The sequence below is a fragment of the Pseudophryne corroboree genome, chromosome 8, assembly GCF_028390025.1.
Source record: "Pseudophryne corroboree isolate aPseCor3 chromosome 8, aPseCor3.hap2, whole genome shotgun sequence".
Taxonomy (NCBI): Eukaryota; Metazoa; Chordata; class Amphibia; order Anura; family Myobatrachidae; genus Pseudophryne; species Pseudophryne corroboree.
Genome location: NC_086451.1, coordinates 254,807,941 through 254,830,088, shown reverse-complemented (window position 1 = coordinate 254,830,088; position 22,148 = coordinate 254,807,941). Strand labels below are relative to the sequence as shown.

General features: G+C 46.5%; 1 protein-coding gene across 4 annotated transcripts in view; it reads right to left on the bottom strand.

Moving 5' to 3' along the window:
* Positions 1–22,148, bottom strand: part of NEXMIF (neurite extension and migration factor) — a 731,538-nt gene that overhangs the window by 348,015 nt on the left and 361,375 nt on the right. Inside the window, exon 1 of one of the 4 annotated variants that reach the window (XM_063937183.1) lies at positions 21,000–21,123. The exons of the other annotated variants lie outside the window; for them this stretch is intronic. The gene's annotated coding sequence lies outside the window, so the exon portion shown is untranslated. Of the gene's footprint in view, positions 1–20,999; positions 21,124–22,148 lie in introns of those variants that run through there. 4 annotated transcript variants of the gene reach the window in all.

Genomic DNA, 22,148 nt, shown 5'->3' with positions numbered 1-22,148 from the left:
GGAGGAGGGGGTACTGTCACACCCCGCGGGCAGCGGCGGCCGCGCTTACCGCTGCGGGTGTCCTGGATGGCCTGGCGTCTCTCCCCTCCGGCGGCCTCGGGGGTCCGGCGTCGGGTCGGCGGGTCTCTCCGGCGGCTCCCGGAGCGAGGGCGCCGCCATGCTGCTTTAGATTAGGTAGGCGGAGCGGGGCTGACGTCATCTGCCCGCTCCGCCAATCAGACCAAGGCGGGAGGTTCAAAGCCAGACGCCGAGCAGGGAGCCGGCGCCTGTGTATCATCGTTCTGCTTGTCTGAAGCAGTGATTTCCAGAGCTCCCTTGTTCCTATTTTCCGCTGTGTCTCCAGTGTCTCCAGTGTCTCCAGTGTCTCCAGTGTCTCCAGTGTCCCAGTGTCTCCAGTGTCTCCAGTGTCCCAGTGTCTCCAGTGTCTTCACGCACTTCCGTGCCTCCAAGCGCCCGAGCGCCATCACGCACCTCCGTGCCTCCAAGCGCCCGAGCGCCATCACGCACCTCCGTGCCTCCAAGCGCCCGAGCGCCATCACGCACCTCCGTGCCTCCAAGCGCCCGAGCGCCATCACGCACCTCCGTGCCTCCAAGCGCCCGAGCGCCATCACGCACTTCCGTGCCTCCAAGCGCCCGAGCGCTATCACGCACCTCCGTGCCACCAAGGCGCCTGAGCGCCATCAGCACCTCAGTACCTCGGCACCTCAGTGCCTCTGTTCCTCAGCACGCCGGTGCCTCAGCACCATAGAACCTCAGCACCTCGGAGCCTCTGCACCTTAGTATCACAGAACTCCAACACCTCAGTACCTCGGTGTCTCAGCACCTCAGTGCCTTCAGCACCTCAATAATACCAGCATCTCTGTACCTCAGCACTCAGCACTTTCACTAGTCTTGTTTTTCAGGAGACCTTCATCATTCCTCCGTGCTTCCTGCTTACCGTCTTCATCCTGTATGAAGAAGACCTACATCCGGCCATCTCTATTGCGACCCAGTAGCGGTTCCTCTTCCCTGTCACCGGAAGAAGCCCCGAGTCCACAACACCCTTCGACCAGGTCAGTGATAGAGCACCTTTTACACATAATTCCACACATTAGTAATGCATTTATACACAATTCCACACAGTAATGCCCCTTACACATATGAGACACATTAATGTCCTTATAAACATAATGCACCTTACACATTATGACAACCTTTATTAATGCCCTTTTACACATAATGTCCCTTACACATATGCCGCACATTATTAATGCCCTTATACACATAATGACACACACAGTGCCCCCTACACATTTGCTGCACATTATTAGTGCCCCTATACACATAATGACACACATACATTAGTACCCTGTTACACATATGCCGCACATTATTAATGCCCTTATACACATAATGACACACACAGTGCCCTTTACACATATATTGCACATTATTAATGCATTTTTACATGACACACATAATGCTCCTTACACATATTCTTAACACTACTGCACAACCAACCCTCTCACATGCACACAGCACTCACACTTCAACTAACACTGTGACCTCTGCCTCTGCTTGGATACAGATGTGTCCTCACAAATCTTGCATCAATGCTAACGTTGGGCACTTTTTTTTAATGAAAATGCATCTTATTTGCATTGCTATGTGGCTAGGATGCACAAGCAGCTTCTGCTGATTAAACTGATATGCAGCATGCCAATATACTGTGTGAGACTGTGGCTGTATCTGCATATGATATGCTACATACAGAATATAGGCATGTCGCATATCATTTTAATCAGCAGAAGCTGATGATGCCCCTAGGCATATCAAATGCCCTAGGCAATTGCCTAGTTTGCCTATGCCTATGGCCGGCTCTGGTGGCAAGCACCTATTATAATATCGACCTGATGCAGAGAAGCTGTGCACGTATTTGCTTATAAATTTAGTTAAGGAAAAAACTTTTTCATGTACATTATTATGCTCAGTCACTGCCTTTGCCATACAGGCCCGCCATCAGGGGGGGTGCTGCGGGCACAGATGTCCCGAGCCCGGCCTCTCTAACAGAGAGGAGAGGGCTTGGGCTGCTCATGCCGCCATCCGTCCGCCCGCCGCAATGCTCCGCCAACTTTTCATTACCGAGTTCTGGCACTGTCAAAGGAGGGGGAGAGAGATGCTGTTAGCTTCTATTGTAAACGTCTCTCCAAAAATTGCCGCCGCCTCAGAGGAGACAGTTACCTCTGAGGCGGCGGCCATTTTGGCAGAGACTTTTCAATAGAAGCTTGCAGAATCTCTCTTCCACTCCTTTGATAGTGCCAGAACTTGGTCATGAAAAGGGGTGGGGCTACACAAAACAGAGGGGGAGGAGCTAAATGGGATTGGGCTGCTACAGCTCCGGCCAGCCTGTGACAGGTAAGTTGAGGGAGAGTGAGTGGGAGAGAGAAAGTGTGTGTGTGTGTGTGTGTGTGTGTGTGTGTGTATGTGTGTGTATGTGTGTATATATATATATATATATATATATATATATATATATATATATTTTTTTTTTTTTATATATATATTTTTTTTGTGGAAGGGGGGGGGCTGCCTATTTTGTGAGTCCCGGGCCCCAGAATTTCTGGTGGCAGCCCTGTTGCTATATATTATTATGTCATTAAGGGGGAGATGTATTAAACCTTTAAAAGTGGACATGCATACCAATCAGCTTCTACCTATCATTTCTTATCATGTACTTGATAAATGCTAGCTAGAAGCGGGCTGGTTGCTATGGGCAACTTCTCCACTCTTTAGAAGGTCTCTGCATGGAAGCAAATGATGAGCTTTAGCATGGAGCGCATGTGCAGATACCAATTACGCATATCTTAATAATGGCCCTCATTCCGAGTTGTTCGCTCGTTGCCGAGTTTCGCTATATTGCGATTAGTCGCTTACTGCGCATGCGCAAGGTTCGCAGAGCGCATGCGCTTCGTTATTTTACACAAAAGTTAGGTATTTTACTCACAGCATAACGAGGATTTTTCATCGTTCTGGTGATCGGAGTGTGATTGACAGGAAGTGGGTGTTTCTGGGCGGAAACTGGCCGTTTTATGGGTGTGTGCGGAAAAACGCTGCCGTTTCTGGGAAAAACGCGGGAGTGGCTGGAGAAACGGGGGAGTGTCTGGGCGAACGCTGGGTGTGTTTGTGACGTCAAACCAGGAACGAAACTGACTGAACTGATCGCAGTGGCAGAGTAAGTCCCGAGCTACTCAGAAACTGCAAAGAAATTTCTATTTGCAATTATGCGAATCTTTCGTTCGCAATTCTGCAAAGCTAAGATTCACTCCCAGTAGGCGGCGGCTTAGCGTGTGCAATGCTGCTAAAAGCAGCTAGCGAGCGAACAACTCGGAATGAGGGCCAATATTCTGTCAGATGGAACAGATCTGTCTTTCCGTGAAATTGGGTATCTCGGGAGTGGAAACTGGGTGGTGACAAAGCGAACACATGGAACTGTCATGGCCAATGGGCGTGTCATGGGCGTGTAACTAAGGCTCTGTGTAATTCATATATACAGGGAAGAGAAGCCTGTGTCTCACAGATCATAGCATGGGGCTGGTTGTGGCGGCTGATGTAAAATCAGTGGGCGGCATTCTTCCAGCTTGCAGGTGCATGGCTCTTTGCATTAGCTGAAGGCAACATAGTAAATCTGGCTTCCCTGGCTACCCACAAATCCAGTCATTTTGTGACCAGCTCAGAATCAGCCCCTGTATTTGTTCTTTAAGGTGTGTTCAATTAAACAATTATCTCACAACAGTTATCAAAATTCTGTTTTATGTAATATTAATATGATGAAGTATAATGCATTATATATGAAAGTAGTATATTATTTTGTTATTAGAATTTTGCATTCTATGCAGAGCTCTTAGGGCTCTATGTATTATGGCAGATAAGAATATACACTGTTTCCTCCATATCTGCCTGTAAGGCTGGGGCCACACATAGCGGCCAAGTGGGTCCCTCTAAACGGGACCCGCTTGACTGGGAGGGGGGTTTTGTGTTCACACGGATCCTGTTCTGCGGTCAGTGACACACAGGATTTCATAGAACACAGTGCGGCACAGCCGCACTGTGTGAACACATACATTGAAATGTATGTGTTCACACTGAAATACCGTCGTCCTGCCATCCGGCCCAACCGCAGCATGCTGCGGTTGGATCAGGCGGCGGCGGGTCTGCCCATGTGCAGTCTCCTTGCAGGCAAGCGGATCCTGCTGAACGGGGGGGCCCACACCGCACTGCACAAACTGCAACCATATATTATACTTGGGAGGAGGAATCCAATACTAATCACAAGTGAGGTTTGGAGGAGGAATCCAATACTATTGAAAATGAGGCTTGGATTGCAAGCGCGATTGCGCATGCGCAGACCCGGAAATGCCGGTATTTAAAGTCAGAAAGAGGAAGGAGGAATATTCAACACTGAGGAAGCCGCCGAAGCCGGAGGGTAGGCGGAGAAACGCTTTTCAGACACGCTCTGTGGTTAAAACCACATCACGAATTGCTGCTGCTGCTGTCGGAAGCGCCCCGATCAGCACAGCCTGTGCTACGGAGAGCCGAGATTTCCTGTGACCGCTATCACGCTGACTGCCGCGGCTGCGGCTGTTTAAAGTGGACATTGGGATTTGCTGCACCGAGGAGGTAAACCCATTACCGGAGAGGGGGACATAAACCCCAATCACCATTGCGGGAGAGGCTGCTACACTCATAAGCGCTGTGAGGAGAGGTATTGAATATAGAGTATACAGCACACTGTACTCGTGGTGAAGTGTGGACTTTCGGTTTTAGATTCCTACATCCATTGTTTTTTGGCATGACAGCTGACTACATTTAAACAGTGATATATGTTGAACAGCATTAAGCCTGGTATGATTTATGGACGGTATTAATTAATAGAAGTTTTTCTCTACCTATCTACCTGACTTTAAGCATTAACAGCTGATTTCCAACTAACAGCTGCATCATCAACTACAATTATAGTGCACTAACAAAACAGTTTGCTTGAACTAATGGACATAACTATCTGTTTCCAAATCTTATCTGCTTGACTAACATCTGCATGTGGAGCTTTTGAAAAAACTTACCTGCTTACTAATTACGCATACCGTGCTATATTAAGAGGATAGAAAATCTTATCCCAGAGCTTTATTAAGAGATCTATAGAGTAATATGATATCTGTTATTTTAGCTGGATAAAATTGGATGAATTTTTCTTAATGTGGAATTGTTCTTAATACACTATGGGGTATATGCAATTAGCGGCGAATCGCGGCAATTTTTCGCCCGTTTTTTAATTCAACACAATTCGACCGTCAAATTCCAGCAAGTGGGTGCCGGAATTCAACATATTCAATAAAAAACGGATTCGACAGTCCCGCTGTCGAAAAACGGCCGATTTGACGGATTTTGATCCGATTTTTAAAAAATGGAAAAAACGGTAAAAAACCCGGAAAAAAATTGCGTGGGGTCCCCCCTCCAAAGCATAACCAGCCTCGGGCTCTTCGAGCCGGTCCTGGTTCTAAAAATCCGGGGGGGAAAATGACAGGGGATCCCCCGTATTTTTAAAACCAGCACCGGGCTCTGCGCCTGGTGCTGGTGCAAAAAATACGGGGGACAAAAAGAGTAGGGGTCCCCCGTATTTTTTACACCAGCATCGGGCTCCAATAGCTGGACAGATAATGCCACAGCCGGGGGTCACTTTTATACAGCGCCCTGCGGCCTTAAATATCCAACTAGTCACCCCTGGCCGGGGTACCCTGGGGGAGTGGGGACCCCTTCAATCAAGGGGTCCCCCCCAGCCACCCAAGGGCCAGGGGTGAAGCCCGAGGCTGTCCCCCTCATCCAAGGGCTGCGGATGGGGGGCTGATAGCCTTGAGAAAAATGAAATAATAGTTTTTTCCAGTAGTACTACAAGTCCCAGCAAGCCTCCCCCGCAAGCTGGTACTTGGAGAACCACAAGTACCAGCATGCGGGAGAAAAACGGGCCCGCTGGTACCTGTAGTTCTACTGGAAAAAAATACCCAAATAAAAAACAGGACACGCACACCGTGATAGTAAAAATAAGAATTTACTCACCGGTAATTCTATTTCTCGTAGTCCGTAGTGGATGCTGGGAACTCCGTAAGGACCATGGGGAATAGCGGCTCCGCAGGAGACTGGGCACAACTAAGAAAGATTTAGGACTACCTGGTGTGCACTGGCTCCTCCCTCTATGCCCCTCCTCCAGACCTCAGTTAGGATACTGTGCCCGGAAGAGCTGACACAATAAGGAAAGGATTTTGGAATCCCGGGTAAGACTCATACCAGCCACACCAATCACACCGTATAACTCGTGATACTATACCCAGTTAACAGTATGAAAAATAACAGAGCCTCTCAACAGATGGCTCTAAACAATAACCCTTTAGTTAGGCAATAACTATATACAAGTATTGCAGACAATCCGCACTTGGGATGGGCGCCCAGCATCCACTACGGACTACGAGAAATAGAATTACCGGTGAGTAAATTCTTATTTTCTCTGACGTCCTAGTGGATGCTGGGAACTCCGTAAGGACCATGGGGATTATACCAAAGCTCCCAAACGGGCGGGAGAGTGCGGATGACTCTGCAGCACCGAATGAGCAAAAGCAAGGTCCTCCTCAGCCAGGGTATCAAACTTGTAGAACTTAGCAAACGTGTTTGAACCCGACCAAGTAGCAGCTCGGCAAAGTTGTAAAGCCGAGACCCCTCGGGCAGCCGCCCAAGAAGAGCCCACTTTCCTCGTGGAATGGGCTTTTACAGATTTAGGATGCGGCAGTCCAGCCGCAGAATGTGCAAGTTGAATCGTACTACAGATCCAGCGAGCAATAGACTGCTTTGAAGCAGGAGCACCCAGCTTGTTGGGCGCATACAGGATAAATAGCGAGTCAGTTTTCCTGACTCCAGCCGTCCTGGAAACATAGATTTTCAGGGCCCTGACTACGTCCAACAACTTGAAATCCTCTCACCTGCTGAGAATACAGCTTGTGAATCGCCTCCAGCACTACCTCCCTGTCCGGGGGAGCTGTCGGCAAGGCAGATTTGAGGAAACGGCGAGGGGGAGACGTCTCGAATTCCAGCTTGTACCCCTGAGATACTACCTGTAGAATCCAGGGATCCACCCGTGAACGAGCCCACTGGTTGCTGAAGTTCTTGAGACGGGCTTCCACCGTACCTGGCTCCGCCTGTGGAGCCCCAGCATCATGCGGTGGACTTAGAGGAAGCGGGGGAGGACTTTTGTTCCTGGGAACTGGCTGTATGTTGCAGCTTTTTCCCTCTACCTCTGCCTCTGGGCAGAAAGGACGCGCCTCTAACCCGCTTGCCTTTCTGGGGCCGAAAGGACTGTACCTAATAATACGATGCTTTCTTTGGCTGTGAGGGAACATGGGGTACAAATGCTGACTTCCCAGCTGTTGCTGTGGAAACGAGGTCCGAGAGATCATCCCCAAACAACTCCTCACCCTTGTAAGGCAAAACTTCCATGTGCCTTTTAGAATCTGCATCTCCTGTCCACTGCCGAGTCCACAATCCTCTCCTGGTAGAAATGGACATTGCGTTTATTTTAGATGCCAGCCGGCAAATATCCCTCTGTGCATCTCTCATGTATAAGACAGCGTCTTTAATATGCTCTACGGTTAGCAATATAGTGTCCATGTCTAGGGTATCAATGTTTTCCGACAGGGAATCTGACCACGCAGCTGCAGCACTGCACATCCATGCTGAAGCAATAGCCGGTCTCAGTATAATTCCTGAGTGTGTATATACAGACTTCAGGATAGCCTCCTGCTTCCTATCAGCAGGTTCCTTTAGGGCGGCCGTGTCCGGAGACGGTAGTGCCACCTTCTTTGACAGGCGTGTGAGCGCTTTATCCACCCTAGGGGATGTCTCCGAACGTGACCTATCCTCTGGCGGGAAAGGGTACGCCATTAGTAACTTTTTAGAAATTACCAGTTTCTTATCGGGGGAAGCCCACGCTTCTTCACATACTTCATTTAATTCATCAGAAGGGGGAAAAACCACTGGTAGTTTTTTCTCCCCAAACATAATACCCTTTTTTGTGGTACCTGGGGTAATATCAGAAATGTGCAACACATTCTTCATTGCCGTAATCATGTAACGGGTGGCTCTATTGGAATGTACACTAGTCTCATCATCGTCGACACTGGAGTCAGTATCCGTGTCGACATCTGTGTCTGCCATCTGAGGTAGCGGGCGTTTTAGAGCCCCTGATGGCTTTTAAGACGCCTGGGCAGGCACGAACTGAGAAGCCGGCTGTCCCACATCTGCTATGTCGTCAAACCTTTTATGTAAGGAGTTGACACTGTCACGTAATTCCTTCCACATGTCCATCCATTCAGGTGTCGACCCCGCAGGGGGTGACATCACATTTATCGGCCCCTGCTCCGCCTCCACATAAGCCTCCTCATCAAACATGTCGACACAGCCGTACCGACACACCGCACACACACAGGGAATGCTCAGAACGAGGACAGGACCCCACAAAGTCCTTTGGGGAGACAGAGAGAGAGTATGCCAGCACACACCAGAGCGCTATATAATGCAGGGATACACACTACACAAGTGATTTTTCCCTATAGCAGCTATATATATATTATATGCGCCTAAATTTAGTGCCCCCCCCTCTCTTTTTTTACCCTATGTAGTCTGGAAACTGCAGGGGAGAGCCTTGGGAGCATCCTTCCAGCGGAGCTGTGAGGGAAAATGGCGCCAGTGTGCTGAGGGAGATAGCCCTGCCCCTTTTCTGGCGGACTTCTCCCGCTTTTTTAAATGTATATTTGGCAGGGGTATTTTACACATATATAGTCTTTATGACTATATTATGTGGTATTTGCCAGCAAGGTACTCATATTACAGCCCAGGGCACCCCCCCCCAGTGCCCTGCACCCATCAGTGACCGGAGTATGTGGTGTGCATGGGGAGCAATGGCGCACAGCTGCAGTGCTGTGCGCTACCTTGATGAAGACCGAAGTCTTCTGCCGCCGATTTCCAGGAACGTCTTCTTGCTTCTGGCTCTGTAAGGGGGACGGCGGCGCGGCTCCGGGACCGGACGACCGAGGCTGGGCCTGTGTTCGATCCCTCTGGAGCTAATGGTGTCCAGTAGCCTAGAAGCCCAAGCTAGCGGAAGCAGGTAGGTCCGCTTCTCTCCCCTTAGTCCCACATAGCAGTGAGTCTGTTGCAGGCAGCTCTCACTGAAAATAAAAAACCTAAAATATACTTTCTTTTCTAGGAGCTCAGGAGAGCCCCTAGTGTGCATCCAGCTCGGCCGGGCACAAAATTCTAACTGAGGTCTGGAGGAGGGGCATAGAGGGAGGAGCCAGTGCACACCAGGTAGTCCTAAATCTTTCTTAGTTGTGGCCAGTCTTCTGCGGAGCCGCTATTCCCCATGGTCCTTACGGAGTTCCCAGCATCCACTAGGATGTCAGAGAAACTTTATTTCACACATGTCGACACATACATACTTACCTATGTTCACACGCCGACCTCTGTCCACTTGTCCAAGTAGAATCCACGTGTACCTGTGAATAAAATTATACTCACCTGATCCAGTGTCCAGATTATAATCCACGTACTTGGCAAAAAAACACCCGGCAGACGCGCATACAGCCAATCAGGTGAGTGCCACGAAGTAGCGCTTCCTGATTGGCTGAAGGGACCTTTCTGTGACAGCAGTCACGTGGGGTCTCTGCATTCGGGGAAAGGGGTCCCATGTGTAAACATGGGACCCCTTTCAGTCCGTTTGGTCCGGGTGTTCGTTTTTTTTTTTTGCCAAGTACGTGGATTATAATCTGGACACTGGATCAGGTGAGTATAATTTTATTCACAGGTACACGTGGATTCTACTTGGACAAGTGGACAGAGGTCGGCGTGTGAACATAGGTAAGTATGTATGTGTTGACATGTGTGAAATAAAGTTTTACTATCACGGTGTGCGTGTCCTGTTTTTATTTGGGTATTTTTTTCCCAGTAGAACTACAGGTACCAGCGGGGCCGTTTTTCTCCCGCATGCTGGTACTTGTGGTTCTCCAAGTACCAGCTTGCGGGGGAGGCTTGCTGGGACTTGTAGTACTACTGGAAAAAACAATATTCTTTCAATTTTCTCAAGGCTACCAGCCCCCCATCCGCAGCCCTTGGATGGGGGGGGACAGCCTCGGGCTTCACCCCTGGCCCTTGGGTGGCTGGGGGGGTACCCCTTGATTGAAGGGGTCCCCACTCCCCCAGGGTACCCCGGCCAAGGGTGACTAGTTGGATATTTAATGCCACGGCCGCAGGGCGCTGTATAAAAGTGACCCCCGGCTGTGGCATTATCTGTCCAGCTAGTGGAGCCCGATGCTGGTGTAAAAAATACGGGGGACCCCTACTCTTTTTGTCCCCCGTATTTTTTGCACCAGCACCAGGCGCAGAGCCCGGTGCTGGTTTTAAAAATACGGGGGATCCCCTGTCATTTTCCCCCCCGGATTTTTAGAACCAGGACCGGCTCGAAGAGCCCGAGGCTGTTATGCTTAGGAGGGGGGACCCCACGCAAGTTTTTTTCTGATTTGTACCATTCCATTTAAAAAAAAAATTTTTTTTAAATATATAAATAATACTTGTGCCTCCAAAATAGACAAACCAAGTACCTAATCCCTTCTAATATAAATAGATATGTTATTACCAATAAAAAAAAACACAAAAAAAAACATGTTTTTAAAATTTTTTATAAGATTCCGCCACCAAAGTGTGGCGGATTGAAAATGACGAATTTACTGTCTAAAAGCACTGTTGTCGAATTTCCAAACTTCAATTGAATATACTTTTGGCGAATTGCCGCATTTGTACCATTGCAGAAATGTTGAATTTGACAAATGTCGAATTTCAAAAAGTAGAATTTGGAAAGTCCGTTTTTTTGACGGAAAGTACTGAATTGCATTGTCGATTTTTTTTTTTTGGCGAAAATGTCCCGTTTTTCGACATTTTCGGGAATTCGACCGCAATTGCATATACCCCTATATATTTTAGATTTATTGATACTGGCCGGTGGCATTTATTTATATGTGTAGAAAATTTTTATATATACTCTGCATAAAATATAAAGTAAAAGTTATTTTTTATATACAACGTGAAATAGCGCTGTCTCATTTCTTGTTTGATATATTATACTTACCCCTCCGAAGTCCCGCAATGGCGGCTCTGCTGTGTGGGCACAAATCACTTGGAAAATGGCCGCCTCGGCCATTTCTGAGTGATTTGCGCATGCGCACTGAAGATACCCCCGGGAACAAGGCGTGTGTGCCATGTTTCCGGAGACTTGCGCATGCGCAGTAGACTCTGGCATTATGCCAGAGATTACTGCTGCAGTGACGGAGGCTGCACACGGGTCCCCTTCTCTCTTAAAACGCGCCTGACTGTAGCCTAGGCTACATTATAGCTGGAGAGAGACCTTTGGACATTGATAGACAGGACAGCCTCTCACCACGTGCACTGACATGGCATGACTGTAATAGTAAAGTGCTCTGTTAATTGTTTTGCAATCGCTGTGAGTAGTGATAATTGATGATAATTAACTGTCCAAAATATAAAGATAATTTATGAACCACAAAATTTGTATAATAAATATGGTTTAATTTTTAATAAATGCATCTCACTTTCTACCTGACTTATGACAAGGGGATTGCCCACATTACTGTCCCTATTAAATTTGTGTATTTGTGGGTCTGGTAATGCAGGAAATATCACTTTTCTCTAGTGTCCAGTTTCCCAAACTCCGCAAGTACAATCTAGGTTTTATGGATATCCATGCTTGAATCCAGATGGTTAAATAAAATTGACTAATGTACTAATTAAGTCACCTGTACTCAAGCATGGACATCCTTAAAACCTGGACTATAAGACTCTGGTCTAGTGCATTAACATGCTTACCAACTTTCTGCGGGAGGAGGCAGCTAGGTTTGTAAAACAGGGGGCGAGCTCTCATTAGATGGAGGCTGCATTGCGGCGTGGATGCAAGATTGCTTCATTGGGGCCTCGTCCCTCGCTATTCAATGCTCGGATTACTGGCATTAAATAGCGGAGGATGGGACTACTATGATGCGATTCAGCACAGATCAGGTCATCGTCCTTTTTGGAACACCCACTGGGGGTGCGGGAGGCAGTGGAGGGTGAGGCCGGGCACCAGGAGACTAGCCTACCCTTTCGGGGGGCCAGGAGCACCACCCGATTTTTGGGAGCCTCCAGGGAGAGTAGGCAAGTATGGTTCATAAATAGGTGCAAGCCTTCTTCCTGGTTTGGAAAGTGTAAATGCCCAGAGGAATTATTTACAAGATTCTGGCCTGAAGTTGATCATTATTTTCATTGTGAAGTTGCTCACAGTTTCACACTACTGTAAGTAACCATATCTACTAACCCTCTTAATGGAATGCAACATCAACAGTGACACCAACAGGCAACACAAAGGTAGTACAGGACATACTAAGAAGAAGAATCATCATAAAAAAACAAAGGTATACAATCGTAAGAAATAATTTATTTCTAACAAAATTAGAAAAAGAAAAAATGCCAATTATATTTTTCTAAAATGTATGAATACAGGTGCATGTGTTTCTATTTCACTTTCTGTATTTCAGACTGATACAACAACTACAGATTTTGGATAAGGGATACTCAACCTGTATTGTTCCTCCATATCTCTGTAATCATCTGACCTGCAAACAAATGCTAATAATACATGTGATGGCACACGGTGTATGTATTCACTGGCAGTTTATTTTAATATGCAGCTGGGATTTTCCTTAGGTTAATATCATCTCCAAGATCTGAAGAGAGAAGTGATCATTATGCTAATACAGTCAGTACTCACTTACCCAGTGCTCAATTATCTGATTCTTTCAGTTAACTGGAAGCACATAATATAACAGTGATGCCGGCTCCAGAATAATAAATTAGCGCCCTACTTAGCTCCATGCCCTTTAATAGTGCAAAGGATGGTGATGAAGCAATTGCTTACTTTATGTTCTGTTCATTACGGTTCTACTCAATTATCATGGCATTGGATCTTTAACAAAGCAAATGTGGACATTGTAGAATGTGTACTGAAGTACTGTGTTCCTTGATCAATGTGACAAGGATATCATTGGTTATGGTAGGTTTCACGTGAGGGAAAATGATTGCTGCTTTCTATACCAGGTATAGATGCTAGCTAATGCTGGTGACCATCATCATCATCATCAGCAGCAGCAGCGTGAATTTTCTCGAGCTATCAGGCTCTTGGCATGGCTACAGCCTTGTAACGCATATATGTGCCACTTTGCAGGCCTGCATCGCTTCACAAATATGCAAATACACCATTATTGCATTTGGCCTATGTTATGCCAACCCTTCCCTATGCAAATTCGGGTATGCCCAACTCTGCACTGTGCTATTCACGCATGGTTGTACACATTTTGTAGTGTGTTTATTCTACATTTAGGGCATTCTTGTGTGAACAATCATGACATGCATACAGTATATTAGCCAGATGATTTAGATGGTCTGAAATAATATTGTGATCCCCAAATATATATCTTATGCCAATATTTCTGGGTTTCAAAGATTGCAAGACCTTTAGTACCTCTGCTGGTGACTATACCAGTGGAAGGCAACCTTTTGCCATAAGTGCGGGCAGGGTGGGACTAGCCTACAGGTGTACAGGGGATATCCTTGTTGGATTCCTCTGGCGGAGGGTCCCCACCCCCTCCTCCAGGGGTCAGTAACTTGGTGGAGCAGGATCATGTATGAACTTGGGTGGTAGGTTTGTTTCTATAGATACTACATCAACATTAGCCCTTCTGCCAATCAAAGTGGACAGACTTGCGTAACTTGCGTTTTAAGGGCCCTGTTCTTTGCAAGTCCTCTCTAATGGTTGATGAAATCCCTCTGTGGTTACTGGAAAACCCCCTCTGGTGGCTGGCCACACTTGTTAAACTTGGGACCTTATGCTTGCATTCCCTGGTGGGCCCTACATGCCCATATCCAACACTGAGTTCCAGCATTTCAAACTACAATACTTTAAAAGGAATCCGGACTCCAGGTCGACAACAAAAAGGTCGACACACCTTACGTCGACACTAATTGGTCGACACACCTTAGGTCGACATGGACAAAATGTCGACGTGGACAAAAGGTCGACATGAACAAGGTCGACGTGGAAAAATGTCGACATGAGTTTTTCACAATTATTTTCTTTTTTGGAACCTTTTCATACTTAACGATCCACGTGGACTACGATCGGAACGGTAATCTGTGCTGAGCGAAACGAGGCACCGTGCCCGAAGCATGGCGAGCGAAGCAAGCCATGCGAGGGGACACGGTGCACTAATTGGGGTTCCCGGTCACTCTACGAAGAAAACGACACCAAAAAAACATTAAAAACTCATGTCGACCTTTTTCCATGTCGACCTTGTTCATGTCGACCTTTTTCCATGTCGACCTAAGGTGTGTCGACCAATTGGCGTCGACCTAAGGTGTGTCGACCTTTTTGTTGTTGACCTGGAGTCCCAGACCCTTTAAAATGGGGGAAGTAGTAAGAATGGAAGGATCAAGGAGTTGGTAAAAGCTGGCAAGACCAAAACACTGACTGAGATTATAGGTACATCAGTTGGTTTAGGCTTATTGGTATTGTTTCCTATCTGTAACTGAATCAATAAACAAACTGTTCTTTTAATTGTAAAAATAGGATTTTAAATACCTACCGGTAAATCCTTTTCTCGTAGTCCATAAGGGATATTGGGGACACATTAGTACGATGGGTATACGTAGAGTCCAAAGGAGCCAGTGCACTTTAAATTTCTTCCACTGGGTGTGCTGGCTCCTCCCCTCTATGCCGCCTCCTACAGGCAGTTATAGGTAAAACAGTGCCCAAAGGAGAAATCTACAGCCAGAGATTCTTCCCAGAACTTTCTGCCCTCAGGGACAAAGGGGAATGTATGCAAAAACCATTTTGACACCTGATATTTCTTATCAGGATTTTTCCAGGCGGGCTTAAATATATCATCTAATTCTTTAGAATCAGGAAATGTGACAATCAGTTTGTCTTGAGGGAGAAAAAACTGCTGATTTGCAGCGTCCTCTAGGGGAAGCAGAAGTGCAGTGCACTTCTAGAAGTGCAGTACTGGTTCTTTTATGTTTGTGTATTTATCTATTTATTATGGTATGTTTAACCTTTTCCTGACCACTTATCTTATTTATATGATTTAAACAGGGCCGAAACTAGGGGGGGGGGCTAGGGGGGCAGGCGACCTGGGCGCCGGATTGGAGGGGGCGCCGAGACCCCCTAACACCCTCTCCCTATTCTTTGTACTTTGAAACCCCCATCTCCCTCCTCCCGAGTGCCCAGCTCGGGGGGGGGGGGTTTCGCGGAATGACGCGATTGCGTCATGACGTCACGACGCAAACGCGTCATTCCACGAAACCCCGCCCCCCCGAGCTGGGCACTCGGGAGGAGGGAGAAGGGGGAGCCGCGCAGACGAGGAGGGAGAGGCGGCTGAAGAGCGGCGAGAACCGCTTCAAATGTAAGTCAGCCCCTCTCCCTCTCTCTCTCTCTCCCTCCCTCTCCCCACCACCTGCCGGAATGTGTAAAATGGGGACCTGTCTGCCGCAATGTGTAAAATGGGGACACTTTTTCCTGCCGCAATGTGTAAAATGGGGACACTTGCCTGTCGTACTTTGTAAAATGGGGACACGTGTCTGCCGCAATGTGTAAAATGGGGACACTTGCCAGCGTACTGTGTAAAATGGGGACACGTGCCTGCCGCAATGTGTAAAATGGGGACACTTTTTCCTGCCGCAATGTGTAAAATGGGGACACCTGTCTGCCGCAATGTGTAAAATGGGGTCACCTGTCTGCCGCAATGTGTAAAATGGGGACACTTGCCTGTCGTACTGTGTAAAATGGGGACACTTTTTCCTGGATATGAAATTTATGTTAGAAAAGGCAATTTTTCAGGTAAAAAAGTTCTGAAAGAGATTATATATATATATATATATATATATAAATAATATTTTTATTCATTTATTTATTTATTTTAAAATGTTTATTTTTTATTTTTTTATTGTAAAAAAAAAAAATCTTTTTTTTTTTTTTTGGGGGGGGGGGGTGTCAAATGACTACCTTGCCCCGGGTGACAAAAGTCCTAGTTTCGGCCCTGATTTAAATATGTTTGATACAGCCTATACTGTACACAATATATTAAATATTAATCCTGTATTCCATACAGTATCCAGTGTATACAAAGACCAATGGTTACACTAATGTCCAGAGTCGTTACTAGGTTCTTCTACCACTGTGAGAGGAGACCAAGATGAAGAGAAGGCACGAGCACACCCACGCCAGATAGCCCCAGTGAGGCTGCCAGCATTTAGTTCAGTGAAACACTATTTGTTTTAAAAACCCAATCTTCCTTTAGGAATGTGAAATGTGCACAATTTTAGCGGCTCTCCCCCAAGCATGTGTCAGCGTCTAGAGGAGCTGTGTGAGGCTGCTGCTGCTGTATCTGCAGAGGAAGGCGCCAAAATGCCGCTGAGCCCACTCTGATGTAACTCCACCCCCCTTTATGGCACTGGAGCTACAGAAGATTTTATACTGCCAATGTCTCCAAACATGCTTAAAACTTCACATAAATGCTCAGTTAAGCCCACGCTAGCCAGTTTTCACAGGGGCAATAGCGGGTCCCCCCCCAGGAGGAACCCGTATGCCTCACCTGTGTGATAGCCGTACCATGAATTAGTCCCCCCCCCCCCAGCAGGGCCCCCGGTGTGTACTCACCACTGATGTTCACCTTTAGGCTTCTGTTAGGGGTGTGTGGCGTGCTACGGTTGCAACAGCCAAGGCACAGTGCCCCGCTGAACAAACAACCCCTCAGGATGGTGGTCCTGCAGCGGGGAAGCGGCTCTGCACCTCGCGAGGACGGTGACCACCCCCCTTCCCCTCCCAACTCCCACGGCACAGGTATGCTGTTGCCCAATTTCATCATACCGAAATAAATAAAAGTTTAAAACGAACTGAAGAAAACTCTGGAACTAGCAGAGTGTGCATCCTCTCCTGAGGGCACTTTTTTCTAAACTGCCTGTAAGAGGGGGCATAGAGGGGAGGAGCCAGCACACCCAGTGGAAGAAATTTAAAGTGCACTGGCTCCTCTAGACCCCGTCTATACCCATCTTACTAATGTGTCCCCAATATCCCTTATGGATGCTAGAGAAATACTGAGACTTCCAAACCTACAGCATGCCACCTAAAACTGATCCGTGTGCCATTTCTGGCACATGTCCCAAGAGTTGCTGAACCCTGGTCTGAACTGTCTGGAGCATGCTTGATTACAGATCACCAGCAAAGGTATGGAAATGTTTAAAAAACAACAAAGTAAGATCTGCCGCTCTTTTCAAAAGTTAAATATGCTCACAGTATCCATACACTAGAGAGAGGGACTGAGGGCAGCCCAGCAGTTCAGGAGCGCTGTGCTTGCCCCCAGAGTGACAATCGAGGGTGCGATACATAGCCACATCCCATACTGCTAAGATATGTCCCCACAGTGTTAGGTCACGCCCTTTGGTGCAGTTATAATATCAATTTCCCTTTTGGGCTAATATTGCTAAATTGTTGCTTCTGTATTACAGAACTGATTGTGTCCCAGTAAAAAGAGTTGCATGGAGCAGCCCCTGGAATTCCAGCAAGAGCATATTAGTAAATTTTATAGTAAACTAGCTGGGGTACCCGATGTTGCCCGGGATTTTAAGAATGTCTTTTTACAGAAATAAATTTAAATATTAAACCCACAGTATAAATGACATTGTAGATAGCTGAATACCCGTGCTTCACTACAGGATGAGGATGGTAAAATAAAATGATAGTTGTTCGTTAAATAACGTTGGTTGGAGATCTAGTATATGGGCATATGTTGCTTCCCTGATGCACTTTGTGTAGTGGCCGGACCCCTTTTTGGTCCCCCAAGGGACACTGCTCTTCCCACTATACAACTCTCAGTCTGTGGCTTCCTGCTGCCTCCATTCCCCTCCTCACATCATGTCAGTGCCCCAGTGAAATTATCGATTTTTTTACAGTTTCTTATATAGCGCAGCACATTATGTATCTCCTAATATACTCTGTGCTGCTGGGGGACCGTGCTACTTCCACTATATAACTCTCAGTGTGTGGATTTGTGCTACCTCCATTCCCCTCCTGACATCATGTCACTGGCCCTGTCACATGCAGCCCTGTCATCACTGACATATCATGCATGTCCTGATACAGTCTGTGCTGCTGGCCCACCCCTAGGAGTGCTAGTGGTGTGTTACCCCCACAGTGTTTGTTCCGAGAGTGTAAGTCATTTGTGTAGCAAGTTTGGTGTAAATTGCTCCAGGCATTCCAGAGTTATGCTGTCTACTGAAAAACTCTGTGCTGCTGCCTCACCCCCAGGGATGCTAGGGGTGTCTTACACACACAGTGTTTGTTCCCAGCTTGTAAGTCATATGTGTACCTAGTTTGTTGTAAATTGGTCCAGGCATTCGGGAGTTTTGCTGTCTGCTGACATACTCTTTGCTGCTGTCCCACCCCTAGGGGTGCTATGGGTGTCTGACCCCCACAGTGTTTGTTCCCAGAGTGTACGTCATATGTGTACCAAGTTTGGTGTAAATTTCTGCAGGCATTCCAGAGTCATGCTGTCTGCTGAAATACTCAGTGCTGCTGCATCACCCCTAGGGGTGCTAGGGGTGTCTTCCCCCCACAGTGTTCGTTGCCAGATTGTAAGGCATATGTGTACCAATTTTTTAGTACATTGCTCCAGCAATTCCGGAGTTATGCTCTCTTTGATATACTGTGTGCTGCTTTCCCACCTCTAGGGGTGCTAGAGATTTCAAATTGTTTTAGTTGCCTCCGCCATGTTTTAATACGCTCGTATGTAACATTTCACGATCTTCGCTTGTAAACTGTGGATTTGTATAGAAAGACAGAAGGACAAATTTTAATTTTTAGATATTAGATGGCAGTGGAGCTTCAGCACTATAATATGTATTTGGATCTAAAAAATTTAATTTGGGTGTTTAGCAATTCTTTAAATCAATGACTGACTGACTGACGTGTATCCCCCAAAACAGGCTCTGCAGAGCTGCAAGTTAACCTTTTGTGCTTCCGAGACGGCTGCAGTGCCCCCTATGATGCAGCATGATTGATATACTACAGCCGTTGTGGAGCTGGGAAGGGGTGGTGATGGCCAGCGAGTCGGCTCCATTTTGTGTGCGTTAAGTGGTTGTGTACTTGGATGCAACTTAACTGACCCAGGAACATCGGCCATCCTGAGTAACCTGCGAGTTCCTCAGATGACCGATGTTCACACAGATGATAAAATGGAGGCTCATTCATGTAAAGTTGTTCTTGCTGCCGTTGCTATTGCCATATGCAGTTACGATTACATGCTAATATGGGCAAAAGCTAACCTGAGCATAGGGACGATCACTGGACATACATCGGAACCATCGTCGTGAATCGGGACATGTCCCAGAGTCTGAGTGCATCTGATCTGCTCTCAGAGACACGGTGGACTCTCCAGTAGCAAGTAAGATCGCACCTGCTAATTTATGCACGACCACAAAACTGCGTCTGAACGGCCATGATACGCCTGTGTTTACCCCATTACCACCCCCAAACGCTATCTTCCTGTCACTCACTTTGCGACTTATTCCTCGGTGCAACCGCAATCGTAATTCACTCTCTGCACATGCACAGTGGGGCTCAGACAAATGTGCAGTAAGAAAACAACCGACCGTTGTGAGTACAATAGCATCTTTGCGACTGCACCTGAATGAGCATCATGCTGCATCCTTGAATGCAGCAGATCAGAGAAGCCTCCAGGAAAAGTCTATCTACAGAAGATGCCTCCTGCAGCATTAGCATATTACCGCACTGCCACTGCATACAAAGGGCCTGATTCATGTTTGTAAGTAAAGCAAATAACCAAGGAACTGGGCAAAACATGTAGCAGTGAAGGTGGGGCAGATGTAACATGTGCAGAGAGAGTTAGATTTGGGTGGGGTGTGTTCAAACTGATCTCTAAATTGCAGTGTGAACATAAAGCAGACAGTATTTACCATGCACATCAGTAACATCGGGGAAGCTGGTGTTGCGGTGATAGAAAATCATACTTAGCACCACATTTTGGCAAAAAGAATCTCCTACCACATTCCAATAATGAGTAACAAAGAGGAAGGTTGTCCACCACAGGAATGCCTATACTGCAGCATTTCTTCCACAGGTAGACAATCCTGTAAATACTGCCCTTAATTAAGATTTACAGCAGCAGAATGAGAACATTTTATTGAGAAATTAATGTAAACAAGAGAATAAGGGACATATTTATCACAATCCATATTTTTAATGCAGATGTGATAATATTTTTTGCCAAATTTCACAATGTGGAAATTAATATTTTCACACAAATTTACTAAAATGCTCTTGCCAGGAGCTGGAAGCAGTGGATAGAGTAGTGGTATCACACTGCTTCCTGCTTCGGGTCCCTGGCAGCCAATACGTAAGCATCTGAAATTATTTGCAAATTAGTAGCCCATAGGCTACAATAGGGTAACGCAATCTGGAGATGGCGTTATTTTATCGGGTATTCCAGAGCGTGGTAAATCCGCAGAAGATCTCAGAGATATAAGTCCCCATAGTACCTCTGGGGAAACAGCCGCAAATCTTAACGATAAATAGACCCCATAGTACTGATTGTTTTATCCATCTGATCTCTGAAAATGTAGAAATCAGAGATCGTTTTTACCATGTGGAAATATGTCCTGAATGGCAGTAAGCAGGCCATTGAATAACATAGGAGTGTGATTCACATTTCAGGAGTCAGTGTACTGTTCTCTAAACCTCACTGTCTGTTTTGTTATTAAGTCAAATTTCACCCAGCAAGCATGTTGTTAGAATAAATGATTTCACTCACCGGCATCCTGTAGCGCTGTTCTCAGTCGTTTGTCTGGGATTTAAGCAGAGTTACAACAATAAACTAATGTGCAGCCTGCCAGGAGATGTAGAGTATTCTCAGCAGTATAAAGTATACAGCTTTAAACTTCAGATTTAAACACAAAGCTCATCCATAACTGCTCTCTAATGATTTCTGTTGTTTCCTGACTCCACAGCATTAATTGCTAAGTTAATGGTCTATACTCTACAGCTGCTCTTCCTATCCATCCACCCAGTACCCTTGAGCCAGCAATAGTTCACTCTTTTAGGCTGCAGTGGAAAGTTCATCAAAGTTATATGATTTCTATTAACCATTAAATTGCCTGCAGAAGTTAGTCACAGTGATATTTTATATCTGAAATAAAGCCAAATCTCATATTTACTGTCCCTTTACCTTCTTCTTTTTCTCTAAGCTGCAGTTCACCTCCTCTTTACCTACTTATTTCTTACCTTTTCCCTTGGCCCTCCCTTCTGCCGAACACCCTAACTCCTATCAACTAACAAGTAGAGGAAATTGGGAATACAGGGCCCATGTGCAAATATACTGTATGTCCTCGCCCCCTTCTGCCCCCCATCCCAGAAATATATCAACAGTAATAAAGTGGTTTACTGACAGAATATCAACTGTTCAAACTTAACAACTTTCTCAAGTACCATGAAAAAAGTCCCTATAAATACTAACATATTCATGTTACCCAAATTTTCAGTATTCTACTTCAATACTCCTCTCTAACTAAAGGGCCCTACACACTGGCCGATTTTTTAAAAGATATGAACGATCTCGTTCATAAATGAACGAGAACTCGTTCATATCTTTCAGTGTGGAGACTCCTGCGATGAACGATGCGCGGCCCAGCGCTCGTTCATCGCTGGTCTCCCGTCGGCTGTGCATGCAGGCCAATATGGACGATCTCGTCCATATTTGCCTGCACTTCAATGCAGCCGCGTGACGGGGGGAGTGAAGAAACTTCACTCCCCCCGTCACTGCCCCCCCGCCGCCGGGTCGCTCGTCGGCCGTATCCGCCGTCGGGCAGCTCGGCGGCGGGTCGGCCAGTGAGTAGGGCCCTTAATTATATATACAAGTAAATAATAGTGTGTATTACATTTGTACAATATGTAATCCATTCCA